We start from the raw sequence: 6,528 nt of genomic DNA, 5'->3' as shown, positions 1-6,528 counted from the left end.
AGACAGATCCATGTTAGAAAATGCTAGATTGACGATCAGACTAGATTATAATATGTAAAAAGCCGATAGCTTAGAGACATTTCAGAAAGCAGCAGTTAATTGTCCTTGCTGGAGGATTCACGTGGAATCATTGTGAAGCAAACCCACCTCTGTGGAGATAATGCCTAAGCAAAGCGATACTCTAGGGTAGATTAGGACCTGGGATGTGCAGCTTCAGAAATCGTGCTCCTATGGCTTCTGAGGATGTAATCTTTATTACAAGAGGCGGCCTACTCTCTCTTTCAAGGTGTAGCGAGTAGGTCTAAACCACCGACACCCCAGAGCTCCTTCCAATGAAGCAAATGACCCTATATAGTGTCATAAAGTATATTTTATTTCTTAAATTTCCTGCTTCAAAATTATATTTCTAGGACATTATGATTCTCGTTCTTTTATCCAGATAGCTGAGTCAGAAGTAGCGATTTCAAATTTAAATGAGGTCTAATTTTAAAGAAAAAGCATTTATATGAAATTTTATCAGTCAGTAGAATCATTAAAACATTTATAATAATAATATTACTTAATAAATTTTGTCTTAACCTTTTAATTTTCTATTGGCAAAAGGTAGATTTTATGAAAAGTAGCTCTATTATAATTACAATACTAGCGAAGCGTCTATGAGAAAATAGTAAAAGTCAATTGTACCTGTCATCTTACTTGTTTCTATTATTTCATCTGAAAAGACCTGTATATTATTAATTTAAACATGTTCCATATATTCTTTAAAGTGAAATTAAGTAGATGCTAAAATTCAATGTTTTAGTGCGCTATAAACATCCCAGTGCTATGCTGATGGGATATGCCGCATGCTACTTCTTTTTAATTTCAAAGAAATCCAAGTACTTCTATTGTGTATGGTGGCCAATTTGCAATTATGATCTTCATGATGAGATTCTTCAAGGAAATGAGAAGTACATTATAATTTAAATGGAATTGTAGAGCTTGTTGATTTTAATTTGTGACCCAAGGTCAAGAGTTATTGGGTGTAATATTCATGTGGTAATGGGGTTATTCAAGGTACATTTGTATAATGAGAAATCAAAACTAGTTATGGTTTGGCATGAGAATTTTTCTCTATGCTATTCTGATCTGCTAAGATTCTGCTTTCATTTTATAGACATATTTACCTCTATCATTTAAGATATATCTTCAATAGAAAATTATGCATTGAGGTTTGACTTACAGTAAACTTTAAAATAGCCATTGTGCTCAATTCAGTGCCACTTTTCTATGCTGCTATTTTTATAGGAATATATTATTACCTTTCTGTTTACTCTCACATTCCTGTTTACATAATGCATTTTGTTCAATTGTCTTTCAGATAACCATATTTCCCTAGTGTCAAGTCTTCCTTGCTTTGTTCCTTTCCTTTGCTACCAAATAACGTGCATCTATCAGAGATAAAAGACAAATTCAGAGCAAGACTACTCTTGTGTGTAAAATATTTTGCTGCCCATTAACTAAAAAAATAAAATTTATCACAGGGCTAGTAATTAGTATTTGCAAGTTAAGTGAGAATTATACATCTAAAAAGAACCTTAGAAACTTTTTTGTTATTATCTGAGACAGAATTTAACATTGAATTTGTAGTAATATATATCAAAATATACTTAAAACTTTAAAAATTGAGAAAAAAATTTTTTTACTTTATAGTAGAGGTACATTACTCATCAATAATAATACTAAAGATAACGGTAATTTTTATAATAATGTTGGGCTACAGAAACTTATGAGATGGAAATATTGTAGGTTTTACTTTCTGTTCATAACTTCAAGATGAGATATTTATTATTACTTTACCCATTTAAAAATGAAAAGTCTCAGACTTAAAATTGCTCAAAAAACCAAGTCAAAATCTCATTGCTATCAAGAGACAGCAAGGAAAAATTCAGGTCTTGGTGGCTTCCAGCCTCATGCTCCATGAACGACTCTTTTTATTTTCACAACAGTTTCAGACCTCGTGGATCATAATTGGATGGGGAACCCTAGGAGCTGTATTTTAACATCTGCAAAATAATTTACATTTGTTATGCATGATAGTTTACAAGACATACTATAAATGATGAACCATAAGTCTAATTTCTTCCAACAATACACTAATGAACAGGATTTTATCCAGTCAACAAGAGAGTGGAATAAACTGGTACAAAACTGTATGATAAATATTGTGGCAAATATCTTATGACAGCGTTTTAATTGGACATGGTCTCTTTTGATTGTCCACATCCTTAAAATCTATGTTTGTAGCTTGCACTTTCCTTATCTAATGGACAATAATCCAGGTCAGAGGAAAGGTGGGAAATAGCAATCGCAATAGTGTTGTAAAAACGGACTCTATTCCAAATTATATAAAAAATTCTCTTGTTTTATATCAAGGAGCTTTTTAATCATCATTTCGGGTGCTTTCATTGAATACAACACGTTTCCAATCATAATTAGAGTTTCTTTAATATCGACATTCTTTTTCTGGGATTTAAGAAGTTATAATAAGAGACACATATGCTTATTTAAGGTCTTTGATATTTAAACTGAGGGCATTTTGTTCACCATTTGATATTAAAAACAAATCTAAAAAACTGAGCTGTAGTTGAATGAGGGGTTTCAAAGAAATTAAAATCCAAAAATATAAAATAAAAAATTTAGTCATCTTATGCTTGCAATATGTATGAAAGAAATATTCAACACTTCTGGTTTTAAAATAATTTTCATGGAAATGCTGAAATTTGATTTATTGGAACTTGAGAAATTATATGTATTTTAAGATAATATTGATTAATTTATAGTGGCATCAATATGTGAGTTAAAAAGGTGAAAATCACATTTGAAAATACAAACAGACATACTTACCTGGCAGGGGAGATTCCACGATCGCAAAGGTGGTTTTCCCAGGGTGAGGATTATCCATTGCACTCCGGATGTGTTGGCCCCTGCGATTTCCTCAAATGTGGGAAACTAGACTGCATCATTTGGGTCGTGGGGGACTGCATATGTGCTCTCCCCCTGGGGGAAAAAAATAGAAACAGAAAAGACAAAAAACCCCAGGGAATTAGGTGAAAATGAAAGCAATTATTTTGATTTCTTTAATTCTATTTAAATCAATAGAATTAATATATTATTTTTTTAGCAACTTATGGTGTCAATCATAAGGAGCTAAGTAGCACAGTGGGGCTAAGCATTGCTCTGCTGTCAGAAAGGTCGTCAGTGCTTCAGACCGACAGATCCGTGAGAGAGTGGAGGCAGCCTATACTCACAACGACTCACATCCATTAAAACTTTATGGAGCAGATCTGTTCTGTCCTATAGAGAAGTCCCAAGTCAGAATCATTTCTATGGCTTTGGATTTTGAGATTTTGTTAGCAATTGAATGACTACTTTCTGTGTCTGTAAAACAAATCTTTATATTACAGTTAGGGCTTCGTGATGCAATATGCAATGAAAAGATGAATATAAAGAAGAAAATGCAATTATTCACGCTTCCCCAATCACGGCATACTCATTGTTTGGTGTTTATATTTTTGTTCTCTTTTTCTCTTATGCTTTCAATACTATATGAGTTTATTAAAATATTTCAATTGATACTTTCTCAATTTGTATAACAATGGCACATGCCTCATGAATTGGTTTTGAGCATTTATTAACCTCCCTGGCAGTAATCCCGAGTGTGTCTCGGGATAAATGTTAACTGTCAGAAGCGGTAACCCCGAGACACACTTGGGATTACACTGCAGAGAAGTCCCTTCTCTGCTCCCCAGTCCAGTGGTGTCCTCCGCTGTGATCGCAGTGCGAACCGACTTCCTCGTTCCATTCCGTTCTCTTCTCTGCATGCGGTGTCGCAGAACAGGGGCAGAATTGGGCGGGAAATTCAAAACTGCAAGTCTACAAGACACACACACACACACACACACACACACACACAAACAGTGATACAGGGTAACCTGTGAGGATTACATTGTATCAAAGCAAATCACCTCAGATTTGTCCCTGGATTGGTCTCCAGTGCTCTGCCTGTCCTTTTACTGACATTTGGGAAAAAAATTTGCCTGGAAATTTTTTGTCCATGGCATCAAAAAAGTGTAACTTTAGCACAAAAGGTGTTTTAGATCAGATAAATCACAGTGACAGTGACTTAGAATTACTCGCAGAATTGAGTGATAGCGGTTCATGAGGACATTCATCTTCTGACACTGACACTGATCAGAGTGACGACAGTGATGATTCCACACCTGAGCTCAGTGATGTGCGAACTTGGGGCTCTATTGTCTGCAGGACGCATCAGGCAGCTCCCCCAAGATTCCCGTTTACTGGAGCACCTGCTATGAAAGTAGACGTTGACCACAACAACCCTTTGTCGTACCTACAATTATTTCTAACAAATGAGGTCATTGAAAAATTGCTACAGAGACAAACCGGTACAAAGAGCAACAATCTGCTACTCTGCTTCATAAGTGTTCAAGAAGCAGAAAGTGGGAACCAGTGACCAAAGATGACATTTGGAAATTTCTGGGCCTAATAATACTTCAGGGAGTGGTGGGGAAACCCCTGCAGAAATGGTATTGAACCACCAATAAATTACTTGCAACCCCATTGTTTTGGCACCGTCATGTCAGAATACAGATTTTCCCTGATTATGAAATTTTTTTCACTTCACAGACAATGAAGAATTTGATGAAACTACTCACCCTACACCAAAACTAAAGCAAATTTGGGAAGTGTCTCAAATGACTGTAAAGAACTTCCAGCAGACCTATGTGCCAGAAAGAGACATCAGCGTGGACTAAAGTCTCATGGCCTGTAAGGGGCGGCTCAGCTGGATACAACACATTGCATCAAAGAGAGCGCGATGTGGCATAAACTCCTATATGCTCTGGGAATCGTCAACTGGCTACATGTGGAATTCGGTCACATGCACTGGAAAAGGCACAGAATTCAATCCAAAGTTCAGCGACTATGGAATGGCAACGTCTTCTGTTCTAACACTCACTGAGCCATTACTAAATCAGGGCTATTGTGTTACAACTGACAACTTTTATACATCCCCTGAACTTTATGAGTTTCTTATAATAAACAAAACCGATGCCTATGGAACTGTCAGGGCTAACCGGCATGACATGCCAGCGATGTTTGGCAAGAAGAAGCTAAAAACTGGAGAAATGGTTGCCTGGCAGAAAGGCAAGATGATGGCACTGTGGAGGCATGACAAGAAAGGTGTGTGCCTAATGAGTACAACTCATAATCCCTCAACTGTTACGGTGCACACGAAAGGTGGGCAAGACGTCATGAAGCCACAAGGAGTCACAGACTACAGTAAAACCACGGGAGGTGTCGGCAGAGCCGACCAAGCACGTACATTCCACCCAGCAATGCAGAAACAGCAAAAGAAATACCACAGGAAGATCTGCAGGTGTCTTCTCCAGCAGTGCTCGGGGAACGCCTACTTTTTGCACAGAGCAGAGTGACAAGCCTTTGGTTCATTCTGACTTCATTTGGAAAGTTGCTGAACAGATCTTTGTGAATGACCAAACACCATCAATGGCTGTGAATAGACCTGGAAGTCGTGCTGTTGACGTTGTCAACCCAGGATGCCTGACTGGTTGTCACTTTGTGGACTATATCCCACCATCCGAAAAAGAGTCAGCACCTACAAGGATGTGCATGGTTTGTTGCTCAAAGCGAGATGGCGATGGAAAGAGAATATGGGAGGAAACCAGGTTCCATTGTCCTGATGGTGACGTTGGGCTTTGTGCAGCCCCATATTTCAGAATTTTTCACACCCAGGATTTTTATTGAATGCACCCTTGATGTTGCACCCTTTTTGAAAAATTGCAGTGTTTTTGATTTGATTACATTATTGAAAAGTTATATTATTTTTATATTATAATTTATGATTTCGTGTATTAAAGTTTATCATACCTGGAATGTCTACTAGAGAGATTAAAATGAGTAATTTCTTAAGAATTACAAGCCTACAATATAAAACAAATTTTATGCTAAACAATGTACCGCTTTGGGTACAAAATTACCGACATAATTAGACCTCCAGGGCGGTTAACAAATAGAGAACTATAGAGGAGATAATGCCTTAGACAGCACTGCTCCCCAAGCTTACAAAATAAAGTGATGTTTGTAGGTCTATCATCTTAGTGAAGAATTGCTATGTGTTTATCAGGACAAGCTTTCTTACTTGTGCGGTTTGTGAAGTGATGAGGTGTTATGAACTCTTTCAGGGATCCTCTATTCAGCATGTGGATCCCCAACATTGGGCTTAGATGGTGTGGTAGTTACATAAGCTGTTGTCAATTTGAGAGGATTAAGAGTGAAGGGGTGGAGTTTAGCCTGTCAAGCAGGTCACAGTTTGAGGACCTCATTTGAAGGTGCTAAATTGATAAATAACTCGCTGGAGGTGTGGGACACACGCTGACTCCTTGGGAGACATTGCAGCTGACAAGACACCTGGAACTACACTAGTGCCCTGAGCTGGAGGAGTCACGT

General features: G+C 37.3%; 1 non-coding gene across 1 annotated transcript; it reads left to right on the top strand.

The window, feature by feature from the left end:
* The first annotated feature begins 2,878 nt into the window (after positions 1-2,878).
* LOC142443817 (U1 spliceosomal RNA) lies at positions 2,879-3,041 on the top strand. Its single transcript, XR_012783564.1, has one exon. It is a non-coding gene; the product is annotated as a U1 spliceosomal RNA (small nuclear RNA).
* The last annotated feature ends 3,487 nt before the right edge of the window (positions 3,042-6,528 follow it).

Source organism: Tenrec ecaudatus, chromosome 3, assembly GCF_050624435.1.
Source record: "Tenrec ecaudatus isolate mTenEca1 chromosome 3, mTenEca1.hap1, whole genome shotgun sequence".
Classification (NCBI taxonomy): domain Eukaryota; kingdom Metazoa; phylum Chordata; class Mammalia; order Afrosoricida; family Tenrecidae; genus Tenrec; species Tenrec ecaudatus.
This window is presented reverse-complemented; position numbering and strand designations above follow the sequence as displayed.